The following is a 27,352-nucleotide window of genomic DNA, read 5'->3' on the forward strand; positions in this document are numbered from 1 at the left end:
TAATGTTATAAGGAAAAATCTTCAGTAAATTCGTGATTAATATTTCCACCCTATGGGCCTTTTTAGATGCCCTTAACCTTCACTTATTGCCTATCCTTGCTTGTTTATAGCACCTTTGGGTGACCAAATTTGTACTATGTACATGGAATATTGGAACATCACAAGTAAGAACTGTAGCTATTGGCGGAACAACACTTATTGGAACTCCATCAGATGCCAGAACAACATAACTTGGAACATGTGCAGATCCCAAAACACTACTTATTGAAATAATCGCTTATGCCAAAACATAAGCAGTAGGAACACGTATAAATGAAGGAAATAAAAAAGACTAGCTATTCCTATGAGACTAGAAGGGGAAGAAAGAAAAGCGGGCTCTCAATAATGGAGAGGAAAATCCATTGGCTTTATATACCGTGAGGGTTAAAGTCCCTCTATCCCCACCCAGGTTCCCAAATGACTATCCTTTTTTCCATGGGTGATATCTGAATCTATTCTAACTTCTTTATTCTTTTATTTTCACAGAAGGTGGTAACTGTAATGAAGTATTCACCAAACGTTATTTATATATATATAGTGGTTGGAACCTTACTTTTCTATAGATATCAGATGGAACCTGATCTATAGCGAGCGTATGGTCGGGTGTGCTTATACTTACCAACCTGCTTGCCAGCTAGTAAGGTATTCACCTTACCTTCTTGAAGGGTTTACCTTTCTTTCAAGACCTTACCTAAGATCAGGACCAGTAAGACCAGGACCTTACCTTTGCTAAGACCTGACTGGGTGGGTTGACCAGGAGCTGCTAGCCAGGACCTTACCTGCCAGCCAGGAAGGTGACAGTACTTTCCCCGGAGGTACTTCTCCCTGCTAGGAGATTCAATACCTTATCAGGTCGTAACACTTGCCTTGGAGCTTGTTGGAGATAGAATGTCGAGAGAGAGATAGAGATAGATATTTGTTGGAAGGGATATAGATATGGAGGGTTGACTTCTCTGGATTACCATTCCAGAAAGGAAGGTGAGTGTTAGCGAGAGAACCCATTCCTTATCCATATATGTGTGTGTTTCTCCAGAGATAGAGATAGATATGTGAAGGGAGATATCAAGGGTTGACTTCGTTGATCCAAGCTGGGTTGGCCAGGGAGGAAGAATGGACCACCACCACTTATTACTCTGGCCTGGACTCTGGGCCTGGGCCTAGGTCTAAGGCTGGGCTTGGGTTGGTTTATTGAGAAGGACCCTATACTTATTTTGAACTCAAAGCCAACTAGGGCCAGAGAAAAAATAATTGACCATAGTACCTTTCCCTTCTAAATAAGGGCAGGATACTACTTTATTATCCTCAAACTTCAATATATTCCAGAACTCTCTTGAGGGGAAGGAATAAAAGTGCCTTATCTTCCCGAACTCTAACTCATTTTCACCTGGTAAAGGACCTTACTTTCGCAGAGCTCTTTGAGGGGAAGAAATCAAGTCAATCCAGAATATCGAAAAAAGTACACCCCCCCATTTCGGTACCCGGTTTCAAATGGAAAACTGTGACCCCCACCCTCCAAAGGGATCAAGGGACAACCTGTCCCACAAGGTTGGGCTGGGAGAACCGTCAAGGTTGTCCCCTTAGGGACCACTCGAACACGGTGGCCCTATAATGGTAAGGCAAGGTAGCCTTGCTCCCTAATCTCAACCCCAAAAAGGGGTGGGTCCGGTACCCAAAAGGGACACCCCATCCCACAAGGATAGGTTGGGATCTTGGTCGCACCCTCAGGTCCAGCAGTTATTATACCTCGACGAGCGGCACCATTTATGTGAGGCAAGGTGCCCCGACTCCCTAACCAGGGACACCCCGTCCCCAAAAGGGATGGGTAGAGAATCACAAATGATAAAGAGGCTAGATGTCAGATGACAAGAACACAGTGGACAAGATGCTTACATGGATGACCAATTACACAATATATGTTAAGATGGTCAGAGAATGACAGAATGAAGGCATGGAAGAAGGATGACAAAGGGGATATTATCCCGAATCTCTTGAAAAAAGCAAACCAGGATAGATTTTGCATTCATGTGTAGATTGGGAATAATTTAAATGATCATTTTTGTTGGTATTTGATAGGAATGAAGAATTTGGAGCACAATGCTGACAATTTGTAAAGAAACATTTATGTGAAAACTTCCTCAAGGATATCATTCAACTTTTTTGAAGCCACCAATGGTCAGCTATATCGCCACAACATAGATGATTCGATGAGAGGCATGTTTGCAATAACTATGCTAGTGAGACGTAATACATTATATGGTTGCTGAATTTGAATATCCCCGTGTTGTATTGTTCAACAACCCACCTATTTATTGATTTAATAGTTAATATTCTATTAATAAATGGGGGCCCTTTAAAAAAAAATTCAAAAACTTAGAAAATGAGAGCTTCCTTCTTTTTGAACTATTAGAAATAAAATTTTGAACAAACTCAAGATATCAAGCCAAAATCCCTCTGTGACTAGGAATTCTCGCTTTATCGCAAACCGCTGGACCTTGTATGACAAAGGTTAATTAATAATCAGAATCCACGAATTGTGATAAAAAGGATCACCATAATAGACTTGTGGTATCATTAAACTTTTCATTAAAACTAAGGCTTAAAATCATTTCTTATGAAATAAAGTACTTATCGCAATCGCATAGCGGCATTTATAAAGGCACAGAACAAGCAAACCTTAATAATACGCGATTTGCGATATTGCGACATGACAAGTCAAACACTCATCGCATCGTGGCTTTTACACAAATGCCAAACTTGTGAACCATGAAAAGTTGCGAAATGCGATGTGATCTGGACCCGGTGGAATTATGCAAAAAATGTTATAACTTAGAACAAGTCTAGCGCATAATAAACAACTACTTTAGGCAATAATTATTCATTCAAATGAAATGTGCTCAAAAGGATAAAAGGTACGTCGCTCGCATCACATTACGTAAAATACTAAAACTTTGAAATGATACATAACTGATATTGTGATATTCTGATTTGTGATATTGTGATAATTACCATTAATTGTAATCGCATAATCGGCATCGCACGCTTTAACGCATCAACTTGAAGTATGTCTTACAAATTTACTATGCGATGGTTTAAATGAGTAATAAAGGAAATAATGAAAAGACCTTAGTGCGTAGTTAATGATTTTTAATGGCATTTAAGTTTAAAACGACTCAACGAGATTTGATATCTTTCATCTGTATTTTCAAATAAAAGCTTCTTCCTTGTCATATTTCAGAATTAACTGTATCATTGCATTTTCACTGTCATTTCTACTCTGTGTGTTTATCCGATAATCTCCATTTCTCAATTTCAGGGAACCTCCGAAGGAAACAACGTTTGAAAAGATGGTGAAGAAAGGAAAAGCTACTACATCTGAGAAATCAGACATGACCCCACTCTTCTCTGATACCACCTGCAACAAAGACGGAGGAACCACATCGTGGGAAGCCATGTATAACTTACTAGAGGGAGAAAAACCGAGACCACTAGAAACTAAGGCAACAACGGACGTTGAAGTATCATATGAGGCTTCCTACTTTGAGGCAACATGTTCGTTTCTACACAGAATAGCTGCAAGGCCCAAGATATTACCATACACAGATATGGTGAAATGGGTAATTGATAATGTGAATATTTCAGATAGGACTTTCAAAAATTCAAGACATGAGGTTATGGGATCTTTCACACCAGACAACTTGTGCCAGATGTACCATCTACCAGAGCCACGAAAGCTCTATGATAAAGATTTTCTTGAACATTTTGCCAAAGAGAATGAGTATCGAATGGACGTTACGCAGAACTGGAGATCAAGCTCCAACATATTCAAATGGGATAAATCTAGTATGTACCCAATTTCATCCCTCTCGGCTATTATGGAATACAGGAAAAAGAGAAATATCTCATCAAGAATTATTCCCCCTTTTTATATGAGCGCTTATTTAATGGATGCCATTTGGTTTTGCTCTCGATTTCCAAACATGGGTTGGAAGTGGACTGCACAGAACCCTCTCCCCATCCATGTGTATCATAAAATCTTGTGGGAGTCCCAATTCAGTTCCCATTTTTACAGAATTTTCCATGGTATTATGTTACCCATTTATAAAACCATTTTTTATAAAATGGCCCCTAGGCTTTCCGAAGAGGCAAAGATAGACATCTTTCCAGTCGCAAGATGGTTTGGTGAAGAAACATTTACTTATATCAGAGTTTTTGGGAGCATTGCAGCTCCACATGTCCTCCCATATTATGTTCCAGACAAACTACTGGCAAGAGAAAGAGCTTACCAAATAGCACGAGATGGTTTAACAAAAGTCCTAAAGGAAATGAAAAATATTATTTGGCCAACATTTCCGCTGCAGTGTGGCACTTTCGCACTACATGATTATGGGCATGCAGTAAAAGAAATAGAGAATATTGCATCTCTAAAATTAACCATGATTCCAGGCCGACAGTATGACTCAAATCAAGTTGCTAAAGACTTCACTACCATGGTCAAAGTTAGACAGTTTACTCATGAAGAAGATCTGTTTGATGACCTCTTCCAGGCAGCCGAATCATTTACACAGGTCTTGCATTTAGCATCACTACAATTAAGCCCAGATGATATCAATGCTTTTCATGTATAAGAAAATAAAAGATTATTGAAGGTCCCATTGGACCTGTTACAAATTGAACAAATAAGAGAACCTACTCCTATCGTGAGCCTGGAGGGAAGTTCTAAGGAGAATTTTGATGAAGCAAAGCAAGAAAAGTCAACTTAGGAGTCAAAACATTCAGAGCAACAATCTCAGAATGGAGAAGGAAGTCCCAATAAAGGTTCCGAGAAAAATAAAGAAAGAAATACTGAGGAAACAGCCGAACAGGCCTTGGCCAAGAAACATACAGAGGTTGAATCCACATCAGCTCAAACAGGGAAGATTCCAGTTGTTTACCTAGACAAGGAATGGGAGAAATTCAATCAAAAGCTCCAAACAGGCACAAGTCTTGAGGAGACATCTGGATTTCAGACCCTGAAACAGACTCAACAAGTAACAAATCCAGAGACAATAGAGCAAGGGGCCACAAACACTCAAGATATTGAGGTCATTCTGGCTTTCCCCACTTCTGAAATTGTCTTAAAAATTGAAGAAATACCTCCGCTCGACATATTTTACAACCTTACACATAAGTTTGTGGTAAAAAGGCAAAGAAAGAAGAGGAAGTTAGACTCTACAGCTGTTGCAACTCTTGAGAACGAATAAATGGAAGTTATATGGAAAGACACTCCTGTTGATCCATCTGAGAACCTTACGAAGTTGTCACAGTTTGCAGGCGCCTATGCCACTGCAACCATTGATAAAGAAACAGAAGTCTGACTACTGCTTAAAGAAAAAGAACAGAGAATACAACTGTTAGAACAAAAATTGGAACAAGAGAAATAGAGTACCAATCGGCAAGCAGAACAGCAGGTAGCTCAACTTCAAAGGGAGTTTGAGCAAATGAGGTTACAACACCAGGCAAGCATGTCAGAGAAAGACTCACAGATTTTCCAAATGTAGGCCATGGTAGACAAATTCAAAGATAACCCTCATATAGATGAATTCATCAAAGAAGCAATCAAGCTAAATTCCCTATTGACACAACAACAAGAGACGTTCTACTAGAAAATCTCACAAATCAATCCTTACTGTGAAACAAGTAATAAATTGACTAACCAAGTGATTGATCTAAGATTTGAATATGAATAAATCCATAAAAAGATTTCAGAATTTATTGCCTGGCAGGAATCTGATGAGGGAAGAAAGGCTGATCTACCAAATATAGAAGAATCCCATAAAGACATTCTATTTGCAGATTGGGATACACAGTTAAAGCAGGTAGAAAGGGCAACAGCGACAGCAACAGTTACAACAAACAATATAATTGAGACCATGAATGAAAATCTTCATAGTGCCAACCTTGTTAAAGAATGCATACCAGGGGCTCTCCCATACATCAGACAGCTAGAACAACAGTGGAAAGAAACAGCTCAAAACAAAGAGGAAGCAATCAAACAGTTGTCCAAACTTGATTGAGAGACATACTGGCAGTATTTGGTAAAACCACATAGTGAGTGGATGACTCTACAATGGTTAACTAGCTCTGCACAAAAAATGGTGCTAGCTCTCTCAGATGCCATATTTGTAGAACGGTTAAAATCTACAATCAGCCAGCTGCCCCAAGTCAAACCGATGTTCAAATTCTGCAATCTCAAGGATCAAGTGGCCGACTAAGATAATTCAATTTGAAAGAATCTTGTCATTAGTTTAATTTCTATTTTTAGTTTTTATTTCTTCTTACTCTGAGGAAGGTTGTTTGAAACCTCGTCATCTTTTTTTGTAATAATCTATTTTTGAAATATGTATTATAATATTTAAACCTCTCTCATGCATTTAGAGAGGGGTCCAGAATTTTATCAAAAACACTTTGCAAGACATTGCACTTTTGTATTTTTGTGAAGGTTTTGATGAAATAATTGGAACAGGATCTAATTTTCTTGAATATTGAAGCATATTGTACTAAAATTACACTTCTGTACTCTTAAGGTATATTTGATTAGAAGAAAGTGGATCAATATTGCTGATCTCATGAGCAGGACTTTTCATATATGGTACTTTTATCTTATGATCGTGTTTCGTTTATGAATTAGCAATAGTCTTTCTTTAATTGTCCTATGTATGAAAATCTTAGTTATAGTTTTACATTATTGTACTTTTGTATGATGTTTCAGCTTTGATTCCTTATTGAATACATGAACTTTGTCTAACTATTTAGCCAAAACAATTATCATTCATGATTTCATTTCTTTTAGTAGTTGAATAATCTTCATGGTCAGTTGATGTTAGAATAAGATAGATGTGTGTGTTTCTTGTTTAGATTAGATCATTTTTAGTTAAATAATTCTTCATTATATCTTATATCACCCCAACATCATTATCAAATCAATCCTTTCTGGGAAACTGGTCCCATTATCCCCAATCAGAGCCACTACACCAAATGGAAAATGAGTTTCTTTTAAGCTACGGACCGGGTGTTTATGCCCCATGTTGTCGCAACGAATTTTGAGGCTTCAACACCCCACAATGCTTGTGGTGAAATTGTTCACGAATCATATTGCTTATGGTTGGAGTATGAAACTCGCACTCATGAAATTACAATTATTGTCATACATATTAATGGCTTGCAAAACCTAGGTATAGTACAACTGATAAATTATCATAATGCAAAGCTAGTCCACGACCTCTCAGGAGTAGAAGAGAACAATGAATCATTGTTTAGAGCATCACCATGTTTGGATTCTTCCAAATTTATTTGATCAAAAGACTCTAGGAGAATTACATCATATTCAACAAACACTGCAAGGAAATTTTCTCTTAAACAAACTATTGCAGGCACAATCTTAGATGTTATATGATTGCATGGAAAAGGTTTAAGTTAGTCGAGGAGATATTGTAATCTGATAGATTGCAAAGGAAATTGTTTCTATATATTTCAAAGAGTTTGAAGTCTTAATTGTCAAGGAAGGGAATCTTGGGGAAGAGCTTGGCACATGCACTGCTACACTTGTGCATGTGTTGTAACCAATGGTTCTCTCTTTTTGAAAAGAGAGGATTTTTGTGGAGTCATTTCAATAGGATTCACCAATACATTTATATTAAACATCATATGGTTAATCGTTTAGCGGTTTCCTTATTAGAATGTTCATTTATGGATGGAAAGAGAACAATTGAAAAGCATGATAATTTTTCAACATTTTATATTGTTCAGCATGGAGAGGTGGACTTAACCTATCTTTCAAAGTTAGATTCAACGTTAGCTACATAAAGATCCTTTGTCATGATACTGATTGGGAAGATTTAAATGGAAGTCAAAATTGTTCAAGGAGAAATGAGGGAAGTTCTTTTTTAAGAACAAATTCTTCTCAGTGAGCAGATCAATACAGTAATTGTAGTTGTTGTTCGTAATGTTGTGTGTTTAATGATTAAAAATGAGTGCTTATCTATTTTATGTTGTATAGTGATCTTCCATATAGGTCGTGGAAAGAGAGTGGAAACAAAATTCTTGAACTTATATATAATTTGAGAAGCAATTTATGAATACCTTGGTAAGGCTAGAATACCATAAGAGCATAATATAAAGTAAGCACACAATAGGTGAAGTTATAGAATTTGACTTGACAATACTAGATGAAACAGAACGAGTAAAGAAATTGATGTGATTTTTTTGTTTGAGAGACTATAGGATGGTTATTAGTCCTCAAAGAATACTGCCTAAGTCAATTTTCTCTTAATGAGTATGACATTTTTTTTATCATCGCAAAAGGATTGTTACCATGAATGCTCGAAGACACATCAAGTTTGTCTTGGAAAAACATGTTTGTCTTTGAAACTTGTGCAAACACTGAGTGTCAAGATAGTGTTGGGTCCCTATAATACTAGTGATTACCCCATTACTATTGTAGTTGTATCCCTTATTAATACTGTTGTGCCCCTATTGTCCCCATATTGTTATTATTGTGCCCCATAGAATCCCTCTATTGTTATTTTTGTGGCTTTATATTATTATTGTTAGGTCGGTTGGGTTATATTGTGACTCCTTAGACTCCTATATATAGAAAGGAGGTTTTGTCATTTGAATCATCGAAGAATTGTTCATTTATGTAATGTAAAGGAGGTTTCCCCCTCGAAGAGGCTAAATTCTAAATCGTTGATCTATCTTTTCTATCTTTTTCTTGAGCTGGTTTCATAACATTTGGTATCAGAGCTTTAGATTCTAGGGTTTCGCTACTCCAAACAGGTCATCGTGGCATTTTTGCTAAAACGTTTTTTCTGCGATGTTTCAGAAGCTAAAAAAAAACCCATTTGAGAAGAAATCACACTGAATCTTGGGTACGAATTTCAGAGATTTTCGCGCTATATTTGCGGAGATATGATCTGAGGAAGTTGGTCTTTTTGCAGACTCCTGAATTACATTCCAAACAGGTGAACTAGGGAAAATCGTCATAACTTTCTCTCTGAGCATCAGATTGAAATTTCGTAAGAAGGTACAGAAAGACGACGGACTGTAGTTTCTTGTATATATTTTTCAGAGCCAAAGGTCGAAACAGTGACTCATGGCACGTCGTACAAGTTTGCTCTACTGAACTAGTCTATAATCAGGTCATTGTGGGAGATTTCGCATAACTCTTCCTTCGAGAATCCAATTTGGATCACACCGGTGGCATTGGAAAGAGGACACACAGGGCTACTGCAGATCGCAATTTTAGAACTGGATGATCCGAAAGTACAGAGATACATCAGAGGCAATATAGAGCTCCTACAAAGTGAAAAAAGGTGTGTAGATTTTTTTAAATTTTTGCTTAAGCTTGGTTTGAAAATTCATTTTGAAGGAATTCAAAGGGCATAGTAGAGCATTATTATTGGTAACTGATGCCCCGAGGAAAGAAAATGCAAACACCTAGTAAGCAACCTGAAAGCTCTAGCATGACTCATGAAGAAGAGGAAGAAATGCTACATGATATATCAAAATTACAAGACCAAGTGCAACAAATATCACTCTCACAAAAGCTAATAGAAGCTAAGATAAAGGGCGTGGAAGCTAAGATGGATGATTTGAAGATATATTTGAAGACAGATTTGAAGAGAGACATGGCAGATTTGAAGACAGATTTGACAAATTTTCTACAAGAAATACTTACTAATGGTGAAAAGGTAGTAAAGGAAATTGATGATGCGAACAAAAGAAATGTTAATCATGATTTCATAGACTCTAATGTGGGATCGAAGACCCACCTTATTCCCAAAATCAATATGAGGAATTTTGATGGCAAGGATCCCGTAACATGGATATTACAGATGGAGCAATTTTTCGATCTCAATAATGTGCAAAACACACAAAAGGTACGTATTGCAACTTTATATTTGGAACCAAATCAGTTTGTATGGTATCAATGGCTTTGCTCTCGTAAACAAATTATCACTTGGGCAATTTTTACGGAAGAATTGATAGCACATTATGAGGATACAAAAAGCAACATTTTTTTTAGCCAATTGATAAGTCTCGAACAAAAGAGTTCAATAATGGAGCACATTGAGTAGTTCCAAAAAATTGAACATAAGGGTAAAAAATAATCCAGAGGAGCATAGAATTGATGTGTTTATAGGGACTTTAAAGGATAATATCCAACATGATGTTCGCCTTTGGGAACCTGATTCATTAGAGAAGGCATTCAGGTTAGCAAAAAAAATGGAAAGCATAATTATGGCAACCAGGAAGCATACCACTCACAACTATAAAGATGGAAGTGTTGTTGCCCCTAGTCTTCCACAACCTATAAGTTTGACACCACAACAATTGGAAGAGAAAAGAGCAAAAGGGCTTTGTTATAGTTGTGATAGCAAATACACTAAGGGTCATAAGTGTGCTGAGAATAAATTATTCTACATAGATTGTGAAGATGAAGAAGAAAAGGAGCAAGAAAGGTCAAAAGAAGAGGATATACTCCAGGAAAAAAGCCTAGATAAAGAAGAAATGAATCCGACCATATCTTGTAATGCATTGGCGGGAATTACCACTCCTCAAACCATCAGGATAGAAGGACAAATCAAGAAGAAAAAGGTAATAGTGTTGATTGATTCAGGAAGTACCCACAATTTTATTCATTGTAAGGTAGCAAAAGAATTGAATTGCTTCTTATATCCAGCACCAGAGTGTCAAGTGATGGTTGCAAATGGAGGAACAATAAATTGCTCGGGAAAGTGCCATAATATCAAACTATCCATGGGAGAATATGTATTGACTAGCCCAATGCTTTCCATTCCAATGGGAGGTGCTGATGTTGTACTAGGAGTCCAATGGCTACAATCCTTGGGTACAATAGCTTTTAATTTTCAAGAACTTTTCATGAAATTTTCTGTGGAAGGAAAGGAAGTTGAATTAAGGGGTATTGCAGGGAAACCAGGAAAGGTAATCAGCTCTAACGGTATGACAAAGCTTCTAAAAAAGGAACAAAGAGGTGTAATTGCACAATTATGTTCACTAGATGTTTCCACATTGGAATCATCTATTTCTCTAGATCTCCAAAAAGTCTTGGACAACCATTCTAAGGTATTTGAGACTCCCAAAGGTCTCCTACCTATTCGTGATCATGATCATGCTATTCATTTGATTCCAGGAAGTGTTCCTCCAAACATCCGGCCGTACAGATATCCCTATGCCCAAAAGAGTGAAATTTAACATATGGTTACAAAAATGCTAGAGGCTGGTATAATTCAACCGAGTCAAAGTTCTTTCTCTGCTCCAGTGGTATTGGTGCACAAGAAGGATGGATCATGGCGCATGTGTCCGGATTATAGGGAGCTCAACAAGCTCACTATTAAAGATAAGTTTCCCATTCATGTCATTGATGAATTACTGGATGAATTGCATGGATCAATTTACTTCACCAAGTTGGATCTTCATTCAGGATATCATCAAATCAGAATGAAGACTGAAGACATTCCGAAAACAACATTTAGAACTCATGAGGGTCATTATGAATTTTTGGTCATGCCTTTTGGCCTTACCAATGCACCTTCAACATTTCAAGGTTTGATGAATTCCATTTTCAAACCATTCCTTAGAAAATTTGTGTTAGTATTTTTTGATGATATACTAATCTATAGCAAGTCTTGGAAGGATCATGTTGAACATGTTGACAGGGTGCTACAACTATTGGAGGAGAAACAATTATATGCAAAAAAATCCAAATGTTTCTTTGGAGTACAAGAGGTGGAATATCTGGGTCATATTGTATCTCATGAAGGAGTTAAGGTAGACCCTAGCAAAATTAAAGCCATTAAGGAATGGAAAATCCCCACATCCATAAAGCATCTGCGAGGATTTCTCAGGTTGATAGGGTATTATCGCAAGTTTGTTAAGAATTATGGGAGAATAGCAGCACCTCTAACAACATTATTAAAGAAAGATGCATTTTCATGGACTCCAGAAGCAACAAAGGCCTTCGAACATCTTAAAAAGGCAATGTGCCAAGCACCGGTCTTAGCTACACCGGACTTCACAAAAACCTTTATTATGGAATGTGATGCTTCAGGAAATGGAATTGGTGTTGTTTTAATGCGAGATGAAAGACCCATTGCTTTTGAAAGTTGTTCAATCAAGGGAAATTTTTTACACAAAGCTATTTATGAGAAGGAAATGTTAGCAATACTCCATGCACTTAGGAAATGGCGACCCTACCTAATGGGAAGACACTTCAAGGTAAAAACGAATCATGATAGCCTTAAATACTTTTTAGAACAAAGATTATCCTCTGAAGAGCAACAAAAGTGGGTCACAAAGATGTTGGGTTATGACTTTGAAATCATCTACAAAAAAGGGAAGCAAAATGTGGTGGCAGATGCACTCTCAAGAAAGGATGAGGATGTGGAAGCATTGTTGTGCGCCATTTCTATTATCCAACCAGATTGGATAAACGAAGCAAGGGAGGAAAGGAAAAATGACGAAGAAGTGTGGGCATTTATTTGAAAGTTACAACAAGATTCCAATATGTTTGATACATTTAGCTGGAAAAATGATTCGTTATGGTACAAAGATCGCTTATATTGTGACTCCTTAGACTCCTATATATAAAAAGGAGGTTTTGTCATTTGAATCATCAAATAATTGTTCATTTATGTAATGTAAAGGAGGTTGCCCCCTCGAAGAGGCTGAATTCTAAGGCATTGATCTATCTTTTCTATATTTTTCTTGAGATGGTTTCATAACAGATAGACCCCTTCTTGTTGATTTTCATTGTAAACTAGACCCCCTCACCATTGATGTCAAAGGGGGAGGTAAGCAGAGGTGAGAATCACAATATTTACATCAATGCCAAAGAGGGAGATTTTTGGCCTTGTTGTCATTGACGACAAAGGGTTAGTTGATGTATGGAACTGTTGTCATTTATGGTAAAGGAGAAGCAAAGTATAATGGCAAAGGGTCAGTTGACGTATGCACAATTGAAGTAGATGACATGCTTGTTATGCTTGTAGAGCAGCAATATATGGTGCAAAGGGTGTTGAAGTGCTTGATTGGTGCTGAGTAGGTGAAGGAGCTAGAGGTGTTGTTAAAGATGCATGAAAAGGTTGTGATACAAGGTAATGGAAAATGTTATGGTTGTTATGTTTGATGTGTATTCTTGTTACCCTTGCTATGTATGAGTATGAAGTTGTGGATTGCTTGACAAAGGTATGTTGTGGATGTTGCAAAGATAAGCGTTGAAGACACGTTGAAGAGGTATATTGCAGATGTTGCGGAGGTTAGTGTTGAAGGTATGTTAATGTTCAGTAACAATATTCCATTCAATTTAGCTATTGTTCAAATGTTCATTGACAATATGCTCAATTACATAAGTATGCTTACTTATAGTTATAGTATCTTTAGTGATTGGAGTTGAGGTATTACAAAACAGATGGTTGTTGAGTATGTTTCTTGTCATAGGTATGGCCACCAATATGCTTGCATATGTTTTATGTGTAAGGATGATTTGAAGGCTAATTTGTTCATTGTGTAAAGTTGATTAAAGGCCGATTAGATGTGCTTAAAAAATTTTCATGCAAAAGGAATTTGGTTGTCGTAATATGCAAAGGTGGCTTATGTCAATGCATGTTAATTGAATATTTTGGAGTTCATATTTGGTATTTTAATATTCAAAGGTTGAACGAATTTGGAAATGAATGAGTGGAATGCAAAGAGATAAGGTTGTTCACTTCATATTATTGTGTGGAATACTAACAATCAACAAAATTTGTTTATAAAAATATGTGATTTTGGAAAGTTGAAATGTTAGAGTGCATGTGAGAGAAACGAAAGAGTTCTCGTGAATTACATCGTACAAGGAGAAAGATGAAGAGACGTTGATGTGAAGTAGAATAGAGGAAGAAGAGGCAGAGACAAAGATGGAGGTATGCAAAGCTTAAGACTGGGTAAACCAATATGTTGAAATTTTCATGTATCAGGGGATTTTAGTCTCCTTTCAAGTCATAGTCTAATAAATAATAGTTTGTGTTAACACCCAGGTTGTTCCCTATGACTCCCAAGGGAATACGGCCGGGGTAACCACTAACCAATCTTTGGGTTACAGTTCCTAGCCTAACTGCAACCAGAGAGGGCTCTCTCTTTATGATTTGTCTCTGTTATGCTGGTGTTTTAGGCTAGCTATTATGCTCAGGTTTTGGTTTATGTTTTGGTTGAAGGATTTCTTTCAGGTCTTATGATGCAGAGTTTAGACAGTATAATACCATTGGGCAATGGAGTCTGAAGTTGTGAAGTGATCTGATACGCTGGTTTGGTAGTGCTCAAACTGCAGGGCCTATTGTGTATTTTAAACAGACAAACTAGATCAAATGGTGATGTACGTTGATTCAACAGAAAGCAATTAAGAATTTCCTATTGAGCTGGTGGGTGAAAGTGAGCACACTGCACAGGAGCAAAACTTTGAATTCCTGTGACAAAGGTCACTGTGATAGATGTATTCTGAAAGTGCAGCATTTAAGAATTACACTTAACTAGATTACAGCTGAAGAAAACATTGATAAACAACGCAGATTGAACTCAGGTTACTCAATGAATAAATCCTGAAAGCTATTCTTTTTCCTTGTTGCTTAGTATTGAAAACAGATAACATATATGGATTTTAACAAAACAACTAATTAACAGAGAGAGATACAGAGACTTATTGTATGACGAAATACACAGGGATCCAATAGTTATCAACAGACACCAGAACGCATCCAACACCTCAGAAATCCGAGAAATTCCATTGCTTTGCTCTATTAACTTCTGAAAAGGATTACAGCATAAGAACTTCTTCAGGAGAAATCAACAACAACCCTTGCAATCTTATGCGAAGGGGACTTTATAGAAATGCGTATACAAAATATCTCAGGCATTGAGTCATCTGAGAGAGAAAATATCTTCATTATTACGTTCAGAAAGTAGGCAAGGAGTTATTACAATGTTAAATGCAGCGTAAATGCCCTTTATGTCTGTCAGAGGATTGTTTTGACTTTTGAGAATCACTGAGTCGGTTGCATTACTCTGTTTTAATTCTGGAGATACGCATTTACTTTTGGCTGCGCAGTGCGTTCTCGGGTTTGCCAGCTGTGGTTCTCTTTTTCTGCTTTGTTGGCCGCTACATCCGCTGAGTTGGCTCAGCTTTGATTTATGCTGCATGCTGACTTTGCTGAACTGTGCTTTTTATAAAAAATTGTAATAAAACAGAAATTTGGTGAATGCCTTACTGATTACAAAATTCTGTGTATTGCATCTGTCCACCATTCCTGTGTAGGGAGCTGATGCTTGAGGATGGCCTCCATTGTCTCTTCAGCTTCTGTATATTTGAAAAAATTTGGGGCTACATCAAACAAGTGATTAATTTCATTCATTATAAAAAGTAGATTTTCTATCTTACTATAGAAAATCTGTCCTGTAATAGGCCCTGTGTCTTCTGAAGTGCTGGCCTTCTCATTGACCTGTGCTGAGGCAAAAACATTTACTCTTTTAGCATACTGTTCATGGGTGAATAATTTCCCTCCGCTGTTCAGTAAGCTAGGGAGTCCTCTACTCTGCAACACCTGAAACTTCTCCATGAACCTATTTACCTCTGTCTGCATATCCTGGGTTCTCCTGTCCAATGTCTGCACCAGATTTCTAAGAGTAAGAACCCTCTTGATCATTTGAATGGTCTCAGTTCTATTTGTGATTCCAATGGTGGCTAACTGAGAACTTGTTTTGTGGTTAAGCACATTGATCATTCTTGTAGCAACTTCAGGCATATTCCCTAATAAGGCCCTTGATGTTCGGATTTCCTTCTGTGCCTTTGGGATGAGCTCTAGTTGCTCATGGATTGTCTCGATATATGGCCATTGGTTGTTGATGGATTGACCAATATTGGACCATATCATTGCTCTGATCTCAGATATGATTTTATCTAGCTTGAGCTCATTCTCAAGCTCCTTGATCCTGTCTTTAAGGGTCTTGATTTCCCTGGCCTTTTCTCCCACCTCTCTTTTTGTCTTATCATGCCTTTCATTTACTTTGGCCAGCTTTTCCTTAGTTTCATTCAGCTCTGTCATCTGGGCTTCCAAAATTTGTATTTCATTCTTTAGCTTCTGCATATCTAGGCTCTGATCTGTGCTGATGGGTGCTGTTGAAGTAGATGTGGCTGTTTGTTCAGCCTGCTGAGGTGGAGGCACCGTAGTAGGAACAGTCTCCTCAAGATTGATGACTTGAGCAGGGGGCTGAGATGTCTGCCCTTCTTGTGCTTGTTTTAATGGTGCTTGTAGAGCTGCTTGTGTAGCTTCATATTGCCCCAATTTTTCTTGTGCCTTCACAAGCTCTTTGTAAATGGAAACTAGCAGGGCAATAGAATCCTGCTCATACCTTTGCTTTGCTATCTCATCAGTCTGTGGATGGATAGTGGCTGGAATTTTGATCTTCTTTCTTAGTGCAGCCATGTCAGCATCTCTAAGCTTCAGGATCTCTTGTATCCCTTTGATGTCATTGGGATTGTGCCCAATTTCTACAATGATTTCCTCTAGGGTTTTTATCCTGTTGTCTTTGGCCTGAGAAGAGGCCCTCTCCAGTTCTAGCTGGGAAGCTGTGGCATTCAGACTGCTTGTTAATTTATAATTCTCCAAAGTCTTGTCGGCCAATGAAGCATACACCATTTCGCCAGTTTGCTTATGCAGCTCAATTTTGTCCATAGGGTGTATGTCTTTGGCGAGGACCTCTAGGTTAGTCCTAAGATAGTCAGCAGTGGATTGTGGCTGGAGTGTCGTAGGCATAAAGTGACTCATTATCATTTTGCCTTCACTTACATCAAAAGCAGACATAAGTCTCTGCTGATTGGAAGGAGCCATGTTTAGCAGGTGATTGTACAGTTGTACTTTGATAGGATCACTCCTCCTCTTGATGTCTATAAATTGCTGCTTGATGCTTACTTGTCCCTCTTTCTGCTGGCTGGAGGAGCTGACCTCCCCTCCCATGGTCCTGTCCTGTTCCTGCTGGAAGGAACTTGCTGAAGCTTCTCTGCTGGGTGGGCCCATGCCCAATGCCTCTCTTATTGCTATATCCTCCTCTGGAAAATCATTTAGTCTCTGCCTTTTCTCTCCCTGGTCTATAGAGGATGTCAGGGGAGTTTCTCTGTCCCTTTTTCTGAAGACAAATGTATCCTCCTTTTGAGGGGTTTGGAGGACCGAGGCATCAAAGGTAGTGTCTTGTCTTGTAGGCACCGTTCTTTCAGTGGTCTGAGGAGTCTCCACTGTTTCCTTTTGCTGGGCAGACTGCTCCTGCCTTTGTTCTTCTTGATGTTGTCGCTCTTGCTGTTCTGATTCTTCTTGCTGCCCTTGCTGCAGCCCTTCTGCTTGCTGCTGTTGTTTTTGTTGCTGTTCCTGCTGTTCCTGCTCCATCTCTTTGCCTTTGCCTTTTTCTGAGATGTTTTCACCAGTTCTTGTAGCTTGATGTTGGGCAGTTGAGGAGGACGCTGCTGCTCCAGTTTGTGTGCTTGGCAGTGAGGTGACCTGTGAATAAAACTCAAGGTCAGCCATCTTCTTGAGGTTCCTTAGAGCTCTTTGATTAAGCTCTTCTTGGGTCACATTTTCTTCTAAAGTTCCTCTTCTCCACTTGCTTTGGTTGGCATATTTTTCTAAGTGAGGAAGGCTATAATGACCATAAGCAGATAATTTGTATTTGAGCCTCCTCATTGTAATGAAGTTGTTGGGGTCATAGGGTTTCCATATGAAGCTGTATTTGAGACCAAGGCCCACAAGCATTCTATCTGCCTCTCTCCACCCTTCATCCCTTTCATTGAGAAGGAAATGGCCAAGTTGATTTCTGACCTTTAACTGTGCCTTCTTACCCTTTCCCGAGAAGTGGAGCATATCCACATAACCAAACTGCCTGAAGTATTCCAAGGCAAGTAGCCTCATAGGCACAAATTTAGGTAGTTTAAATGGGGGCAACTCACACCCATATAGTCTGATAACGGTGTGGTGTTGGTAGAAATACCAATCCCCAATACTGTATGCTTTTGATAAATGCAGGAGTCTTTGCATTTCGTCTGTCAATCTGGGAGGAGGTGAACCCAACAGTAGAGTCAAGGCTGGATGGATGAAAAGATCAATAAATTCGCAGTAGGTGTATGGAGAACAGCTTACTATGTGAAAAACGGATGTCCAATACACTACTGATCTCAGATTGCCCTGTGCATCTTCTCCCTTCTTTGGGAAGGAGAACTTATCATGCTGGAAGTATAGGAGCAGATGATATAGGTAAGAGGTGTATTTAAATACCCTTTCTCTTGACAGATTCATTAACTGCTCATGCATCTTATCTGATATGTATGTGGCATAATCATAGTAGATTGGTTTCTTTCCTGGGGAAAACATAAGCATCATTTGTAGAACAGTTTCATCCACATACTCCACTGAATCATATCCCAAGATGGGACTGATCATGTCAGCAAGGTCTAAGCCCAACTGGTTAAGGTAGGCAAAATTGATGGGAGGAGTTTGCACAGTATCAGCTTTGATGAAAATCTGATTAAGCTTTGTGATTTGTGCCTCTGTTATCCTGGCTCCCTGTACTATTAAATCAGCTAATGATAGAGGGACCAACTTTTGATCTGTCTTGAACTGCAACATCTCCCTGATGGCTTCAAGGGTAATGAGGAACAGAATTGAGCCTGAAGAGTCCAGCACTGCCCTCTGGGATGCATCATAGTAGTCAGCAACTATGTGGATAAGCTCAGGGAATTGATTAACCTGAGGAAGCTTGAATATTGGGAGAAATGAATCCCAAATTCCCAGGATGTCTGTCCCCCTCTCATGTTTGATCTTTATTTCATTTAGGATTTGTAAATGGAACCTGCTTTTGCTCACAATTTCCTCTGATATCTTGTAGTCCAGGTCTGTTAATGCTCTTGTGTCCAATGTTCTATTAGGGGCATTCAGGGGAGCTACATTCAGGGCTATAGGAGCTACAGGGGAATCCATGACTCTTCTTGGGATGTGGTTTTCTTTGAAGACTGCTGTTACTGTGCAGAGTAACACCGACAAAGTTTCTTTGCGGACAATGATGGTTTTATGAGTGAAGGGTGAAGGTAAAGGCTGCAGCAGTTGAAATACTGCCTTTGAGTGATTAGGTGGGTGGCAGAAATGCTCAGAGTATGCTCTCTTGTGGTGGATTTGTTTCCTGCAGGTGACGGGTTCACGATTGCGCGAACCAGCGACAGTTTTCTTTCAAATTACCCACAGTGGTTCGACAGAAGTGTAGTGACGGCTCTGGTTCAGTCTAAATGTCAATTCAGTGGCATTTAACGGTGAATTTCGGGTCTTAAGGTCTGTTACTCATTGATACGCGAAATGCAGTGAAAATGGAGTTTCAGAGCTCAAATGAGGAATACCTGCAGAGTTGGACTGGTTAGAGCTTGCTGGCGCCGAAGAGATGGACGTTCTGGCGGTCAGGAAACACTTTTCCGCGGCTGGTGCAGGTTTGGTCGTAATTATGCATGCAGGATAAACAACGATGAATGCGCTCAAAATGGCAAAAAACACGAATTTTCGGCCAAAATAGACTTTTTGGTGATTTTGGCGCGAATTCGTGCTGACGTCATCATGACGTCATGAGTGGGGTCGGGGCCGGATGACGTCAGCAGGACGTCATCGGGCCAGGTGGCGGGGCCTGGTTGGTCCACTGGGGCAGTGAGATGGCAGGACAGGTGGACCAATGACTGGGCAAGGAAATGACAAGACGGCGTACCTGGGGTGATGGAGCGATGACGGGTTGCTGAGGTCACATAGGCGGGAATGGCAAAACCAGAAACCGCGGCGGTTTGATATCGCACCGCCTACAGTACGATGGCGGTTTGCAGCAGTAGTACCTCCGACGGATTGTGGAGCTGACGCGTGGATACAGCGTGACGTAACCTTTATACGGCCGTCGGGAGGTAACCTTCGGGCATCGGATGAGCTCCGACGCTATGGTGGCCGTCAGATCTGGAGGAGCCAAATCGGACGGTGATCGGAATACTGATGTGACAGGGAGATAGCGTACTTAATTTTCGGACGTCGGAAGGAGTCCGACGCGATCAGGGCCGTTGGAACGGGAGGTATTTGATCGGACGGTTGTCGGGACAAGCGAAGTGACAACCAAGTACGGGGAAGGGGAGGATTAAAATAATGTTTTTTCTGGGAATTTGCGCGATGGCGGAGACTATGTAAAAGTGGGTTTTCACGTTTTGTTTGAAAATAGCTCCGCCCTTTAGACTTAGCATAAATATAACATGTCAATTTTTCATGATTTTTGGCCATTTAGAAGCGGGTGAGGGTAGAAATTAGGTTTTTTAGGGGTTTTTATGTGCAAAAGGGGTCAAAATGAAGGAATTAGCTCATGAAGGGGTAGAGGTACTCGGCCTAGGTTCATCAACATGACCAGGTGTCATTCGATCCCTGACTCAAGACTTATTGGCTATAATACCAAGGGGTGGATATTTATATAATGCTTGGGGTTTATACACCATGGTGTTAGTAGTAATAGGGGAAAAGGTAATATAGGGGATTTACATAGTAGAATTAGAGTTAATATGGATGAGAGGGTAAGTGGAGGGGAAACCATTAAGTTTATGTGAAACAAACTTGGTTTTAAGAGTAGATCAAAATGAAAAGATTTTTAGACAAGAAATGTGGCTTCTAAAGATTAAGAACCACCATGAAAGCTTAGTCTTTTCCATGAATCTTAGCTAGTGGGGGAATGTTAGAAATGAAATTGGAGGGGAATGAGGGAAATTAGTCATGCTTCCTGCTGCAATTCGATGAAGAAGAACACCTTTGTCAATTAATTGACTTTGCTTTGATACCCACAGTTACCATCTCTGCAATGGTAGGGATAACCTTTCTGCAACCCCAACTACTTACCCAGCTACTTGCCTAGCATTTTTATTTCTTCTTGGAGGGTGCACTTGGACTTGCAGACCCTTACTTGCCTTTTCTTTTCTTTGGCTCTTTTTCTTTTGTTTTTCTATCTACTTCTACCCTTATCTCTTCCAAGGTCCCAGATTAAGCTGTTGAGAGCCTTTTCTTCTCTACCTGAACTAGTTGTCTGCCAAGATTAAGCAGTTTGGACAGACTTCTTTCTCTATTCTATAACTCAAAATTGAAACATGGCATGATCCAGGTTAAACTGTTGGATCATCCACCAAAATTGAAATAAGGTCATCAACATTTGAAACACTTTACACACCTCTTGTTCTCTAAGAAATATGGGATCTTTGTGATATCAAAGCAGAGCATATTTGGACTTTCCCTTGCCAATCATGAAATATGAAACCTATTGGTATAGGTATCCAACAGTTTGGAGCATGTTGAAGTGGAATTAAGAGATTTTAAGCAAATAGTAGCTTGTAGAATAAATTTGAGGTAGGAGCCTCTTGCAGGTTATAGCCTGCAGAAAATTTATGTAAGAGGGAGTAGGAGCTTCCTAATAAGTTGTAGCTTGAAAAATAGAAGAGAGATTGCATCCTCTAAAAGGTAATGCAATAGACGAAATAGGATCTTGCCTTTGCATCACAACCACAAATTCGTGGTTTTCTCCTTTTATGTGTTTCCACTTATATCTGGTGTCCATATGTGTTGCTTTTATATGTTGATTTTACGTTGTCATGGAATGTTGTTTATATGTTAAATTTGCACTTTATATGAAGTATTGTTGTTCATTGAACAATTTAGATAAATGTTAAAAAGAAAAGTAAACTGAAAATTGATGTCCATCAATGCACTAAATTCACAACCCGTCTCAGTTTAGTCAAGTTTCAAACTAACTCTATGCATCAATCACTCCTGGTGCAAGACACATTGCATGCATTGATTAATCACATGCATACATTGAGTGCGTACATTAAGTTTACATGCATCCTTTGAGTGACTATATTGTGTTTTCATGCATGAGCCACATGCACGCATGCATTGAAGGTGTATGACACACATTTCCTAACATTCTCCCACTCATTATGTACCTTACCAAAGCATAAGGAAGAATGCATCAAATTGTGAACTAGCTGTTAGGGGCCACAAGGCCCACATACTCATAACAGCACTTGAACTTGTTCATGCCCATTGAATTCATCAATGAATTTGCAATATGTTGTGCAATGTTAGCTTTCTCCAATATCACCTTTCCATATTCTACTATTTCTTGAACAAATGGTATTGGATCTTGATATGCTTCATCTTCACATGAAAGCTCAGGTTCTTTGTCAGGCAAGTAGTATTGTTGTTCTCACATTGAATTGCAATAGCTCTCTCACTAACCCACATATTAACATAGTTTCATGGCCCAAATGGCATCCTCACAGGTATGATTCATTGCCCTATATTTTGCCTTTGCAATAGAAAAAGCAACCACATCGTGTTTCTTACTCATCCAACTCTTTACTCTACCAAACAATCAAAACATGTATTTGTTATTAGATCTCCTACTATCCATATCCTTTACTGAGCTAAAAGATACATAACTTTTTATATTTGCTAGGTGTTTGTCCCTTGAAATATCACCACGATGAATAATGGAGTACTACGAAGTACCTTGCAAGTACATAGAGATCCCCTTCATTGCAACATGTTCTTCATGTCTAGGATTAGCCATGAATCTACTCAAATTCCACTACTCAAGCAATGTTTGTTCTAGCACGAACCATAGCACACATCAAACTACCAACTACACTAGAATAAGGAACATGATCTCTATCCTCGATATCGCCAACTATTGTATGCCACTACTTAAATGAAAGTTTGGTTCCCATACAATAGGAACACTCAATGGTCTGCAATCTACCATGCAAAAAGACTACAACGTAGAGTTCACATGCTTACTCTAACCCAACTAAAGCTTCTTTTTTTTCACTCCATCTCCTTTGATATCCATTCCAAAGATATACTTTGCAATGCCCACATCCTTCATATCAAACTTCGTTGAATGTTAAGACTTTAAATCCCAAATCACATCCTTACCACTACTAAAAAATAACATATATAAGTACAAAGTGATAATGAGAAAATGGCCATTGACTTATTTATAATGCATACAATGATCTAATTTGGATCTCAAAAACCTTAAAATTAGTACAAAAGAATCAAAATTTTGGTATCACATTCTAGGTCACTGTTTGAGACCATACAAAGATTTCCCTAATTTGTAAAAAAATGACTCTTGTCCTTTTTAAACACAGTATTTTGGTTGTATCATATGGATCTCCTCTCGCAAGTTACCATGCAATATTATTGTCTTCACATCCAATTGTTATATCTCTAAATCAAAATTTGTTGCTATGAATAACATGAGCCTAATAGATGTCAATTTAACAACCAGGGAAAAAAAATATCACCAAGTCTATCCCCTCAACCCAGGAATATCATTTTTAACCTATTTGGTCATGTGCTTTTCAACCCCGATCTCTCAATTGATCTCTTTTTTGAACACCCATTTGCATCTAATGGGTTTTCATACATTGGAAAATAATACCTAGTCCCACGTGCATTATTCTTCCTAAGTGCAAAAATATCCTCATCCATGACCAATCTCCACAACTCATTATTTTATATTTCATTACCTCTTTCAAAAGTATAAGCTCATTGATGTTAGTATATAAAGAAAATATACATTTGGTATTAAATAGACTATAATTATACTTGTCTAGTTGCCTTCTTTGATGAGTGAACTTCCTCAAAATGTTGAGGTCAAATTTTTACTCTCTCCCTTGAACTCTTTAAGCTCTCTTCCTTGTCAGTTCCAACATGAAGTTATGGCTTATTTTCTAGTTCATCAACCTTTGTCCTGCATGGTAATTAAACAATTAACTTCTTCTCATCCACTTTTCATTCTACAACTATAGGAGAAGAATTAATTTCTTTGAAAATAAAATTTATGTTATACACAAATTTCTCCACCACAATATCTCAAGATTTGTACCTTTTAACATCAACACCATAGTCGATGAAGATACATTTCAGTCTCATGTCATCCAACTTTTAACACTTCTCCTTAGGCACCTGAACTTATGCCTCATAACTAAAAACATGAAGATGTTGCAATGAGGGTTTTTTTCCTATCCAAACTTCCACAAGAGTCTTGTCCACAAGAACTAATGCACAAAAGTTGTTGATTAGGTAACACGTGGTAGTAACTGCGTCTACCCATAATTTATTTTCTTAGCTAGATTTTACTAAGCATACTCTATTCCTCTCCATCAATGTACTATTCATGTGTTTTTCATTTCCATTTTTCCCAAGGGTATATGGAATTGTCTAATGTGTTTCCTTGTCATTATCCTTGTAGAAATTGTCAAATTTTGTAGAACATAACTCATTGCAAGAGAGCCTTCAACTCCCTAATACCTTAATCTTCTGAATAACTTGATTTTGCAAGAGAGCCTTATACTCCCTAAGGTAACTAAGACCTTGGATTTACTCATGATGAAATATAATACCCATGTCCTTCCAAAATAATTATCAACAAATTATACATAATATAAAGATTTTGGAATTGAATTACATCATATTCAATGGACACTGCGAGGAAATTCTCTCTTAAACAAACTATTGAAGGCACAATCTCAGATGTTATATGATTGCATAGAAAAGGTTTAAGTTAGCGAAGGAGATATTGTAATTTGATAGAGTGCAAATGGAAATTGTTTATATATCGTGAAAAGAGGAATTTGAAGCCTTACTTTCCAAGGAAGCGAGTCCTTAGGAGGAGCGTGGCACATGCACTGCTACACTTGTATCTGTGTTGTAATCAATGGTTATCTCTTTTTGAAAAGAGAGGATTTATGTGGAGTCATTTTAACAGTATTCACCAATCCCTTTATATTAAACATTATATGGTTTGTAGGTATGCTTGCAAAGTTAACACTCTTATAGATTAACTGTTTAGCAGGTTCATTATTAGAAGTTTCATTTATTGATGGAAAGAAAACACTCGATATGCATGATAATCTTTCAACATTTTGTATTGTTCAACATGGAGAGGTGGAATTAACCTATCTTTCAAAGTTAGATTCAATGTCAGGTACCTGAAGATTCTTTGTCATGATACTGATTGTGAAGATTTAAATGAAAGTCAAAAGTGCTCGAGGAGAAGAGAGGGGAGTTTTTTTTTAAGAACAAATTCTTCTTGGTGAGCAGTGTTGGAAACACTGACAAGGGGTGAACCAATATGTCTTTTCAATTGTTACTTTACTAGTTATATCGCTCTTAATTAGAACACAAAATGAAAAATAAGAATAAATACTTTTATTAATCATAATAACGAGGACTTAAATCCTCTTCATTACAATAAATCAAGTATAATATAGCGTAGGCCTCCAACCCTAGATGAAGAAACCAATCTCCAATCCACCAAGCTCTAACCTGTATTTTTCCAAGCACCAACTTGGACTTCACGAGGCTCCAACCCTATCTTCCAAGGCTCTAACCTTGTTACTATGAGGCACCAACCCTATCTCTAATATAGGCTCCAACCTGGTCTTCTTAAGGACTCCTATGCTCTAGGGCTCCAACCCAAGTCTTCAATTCTTCAAGATAGATTCAACGGTTCTTCAAGGCTCTCAATATCTTTCATAATAAGTCTTGACAACATCTACACCTTCGGCACTGCCCTCAAAATATCTCCAAGGCAGTCAAATCATCATTGACAACTTTTTCTTCTTGTGAAAGTGTCACCATTGTTCTTCATGTTACCAAAACTAAATCTCCAAGATCACCTCATGATGATTGCATCATGGTATCCAAGGATGCCTTCAAGAGTTGGTCCAAAGGATGTCTTAAACAATGATCAAAGGCTTCTTTTAGACCTGCACAACATTTCTTCAAAGTTCCAAGATGCCTCAAGGTGTCTTCACTACGGTTCCTCCAAATGATTCACAATGTTCTTCAACCAAGGGATGGCTTCAATGATGCTCCAGGTTCTTCTACACAAATCTTCAAGTCAATAAAATAGACTATGAGTCCACTCCACAAAGTATTCTTTATCCAATGTAGCCTTCGGGCTAATCTCCCTAGATCCAAAAATATTGTCCTCAATAAGTTGATCTTCAAGATGTATATAGCTCAACCTGTCTTCAAATACTACTCTAAACTATGCCCAATATACTACTCTCAATGTCAATCCATGTCTTCTTCGAAGATTCTTCATTGTCTAGTACTTCATTGTCCAAACCACCAAATACTCCATTGTCCAAGGTCTTCAAGTCTTTAACTTGTACAAGCCTCTAGCTATCACCACTTCAAGCCTTTAATGTTGACTATTCATGCCTCCACTAGCACCGAGTTTAGGTCTAAGGTTATGATACAAATGCTAAGATTGTTGGTCCTTCTTCAAACTTCAAGCTATAAATATCCAAACCTTCAAGAGAGGTTTGTCCAACGCAATAAGCTACAGGTATGATCTCCACAGGTTCGAGGTAATGAATTGACCACAAATGATTTTCCCTAATCCTTCACAAGACTGTGACTTCGGTGTTCCACAGGCAGTCTACCCATAGGTTTAAAGCTCTAAGGTAGTAAGGTTTGAGCTCTCTTTATATGCCACTAATCTGAGCCTTCAAGGTGTAATTGTTCTGTAGTGAAACTCTTCCACTAGTTTGTTGTAATCTGATCCTTCTTCTATTTGAGCTTTCTGAGGCTCACTATACTACACTTCTTCCACAATCTTAAATCAGTCTGAGGTAAAGGTTTGATCTTCTTAACAAGTATGTCTGAGTCTCTTTACTAATACTAGGCTACCATAGTTTTGCAATCCCACAAGTCCAAGCTACACACCTTCCAAGGCACCACTCTGCAATTCGAGGTCTTTAACCCAACACAAGAATCTTTAAAATTGGAATTAGCCCAATATAAATCTTTTCTTATTATCCTCGGCCTATGTCCTGCTTCTCTTCCTTTTTTCTGAATTCTATGTCTTCTTGAACGAAAATTGTTGATCAAATGAAGTGTTTAGATGTCTATATATACTAGTTTTGGAGTTATACGAATAGACATGACCCTTGGAGGAAGATCTGACTTGGACATGTAGGTTCATGTTGGCCAGCATAAAAAATTATTATATTTTAACTTAGAAAATCATTTTCTCTCAAACTAGGAGTTAGAGGGCGAGTGATAGCTCGTTAGAAAGGGAAAATTGTCCTCTACAAGATGGTGTCAATTTCATCCTTCAATGAGGTCATTTTCCCATCAATAAAATTATATTTGTGAAATTGTCA

Source organism: Pinus tabuliformis, chromosome 8, assembly GCF_031772625.1.
Source record: "Pinus tabuliformis cultivar Carrire ecotype Pingquan chromosome 8, CPIR1, whole genome shotgun sequence".
In the NCBI taxonomy this organism is placed as follows: domain Eukaryota; kingdom Viridiplantae; phylum Streptophyta; class Pinopsida; order Pinales; family Pinaceae; genus Pinus; species Pinus tabuliformis.